Raw genomic sequence first — 908 nt, 5'->3', positions numbered from 1 at the left:
GTGTGTGTGTGTGTGTGTGTGTGTGTGTGTGTGTGTGTGTGTGTGTGAGTGTGTGTGATGACAAATGGATTTGAATTTGAAAAGAGAAGTGAGGAAGAGTGCTAACTTGCCTAGCAATGCCCTATAAGTAGGTAGTGTCTATTCCACATTGTGCTGTAGTTCACAGCAGTGAGCTCTAAAGCGTAGAGAGCTGTGGTTGACGGTGTCGAGTAGTTTCAGTGTAGTGCAAATACACTATACCACCCTAATCTAGGACTTCTTTGTGAGCTCAAGCACATGTGTTTTGAATGAGAGCTTCTCATCTAGCCAAATGCCCAGATATTAGTAATCTGTGACACATTCAATACTCCCTTGACCTTGTAAATAGCATGTATGCGAGTCATTTAGAACCAATTTGATGCAATTCTGCACACAGTCAGATGCACATTGAAGATTTGACACAGCCTGCTCCACAGATGCAGCATTTGCATAAAGAATGGTATCATCTGCATAACAATGTGCTTTGCTGTTGTCTACTGATGCACACATCACAAATATATACAAAGAACAATGGGCCTGAAATGAAACCTTGTGGCAAACCATTTGTAATCTTAGAACCTCAGTCTCTACCAAATATTCAGAATTTCAACCAATTTACTGCCAGTTTGTATTTTACACTTTTTACACTGTTGTATTTTATGAAACGGTTTTGCATGTGTGTTAGCAACAACATTGCATCAAGGGAGAGAAGAGGAGAGGGAGAGAGAGCTCCATGACCAACATGGCATTCCTATGTGACATCTGTTTGTCAGCATTGCGCTGCAACTGGAAATGTCAAGTAGTGTACAACACATCATGTGTGCTCTCTATGGAGTCCTGATGGTGTGTGTGTGTGTGTGTGTGTGTGTGTGTGTGTGTGTGTGTGTGTG

General features: G+C 41.7%; 1 protein-coding gene across 1 annotated transcript in view; it reads left to right on the top strand.

Annotated features, from left to right (window-relative positions):
• The window catches only part of slc24a3 (solute carrier family 24 member 3), a 40,185-nt gene that overhangs the window by 27,398 nt on the left and 11,879 nt on the right, over positions 1-908 (top strand). The window lies entirely within an intron of this gene.

Source organism: Anarrhichthys ocellatus, unplaced genomic scaffold (assembly GCF_004355925.1).
Source record: "Anarrhichthys ocellatus isolate YVR2014 unplaced genomic scaffold, GSC_Weel_1.0 scaffold38, whole genome shotgun sequence".
NCBI classification, from domain to species: Eukaryota; Metazoa; Chordata; class Actinopteri; order Perciformes; family Anarhichadidae; genus Anarrhichthys; species Anarrhichthys ocellatus.
Note: the sequence above shows the minus strand (reverse complement) of the source record. Positions and strands in the feature narration are given on the sequence as shown.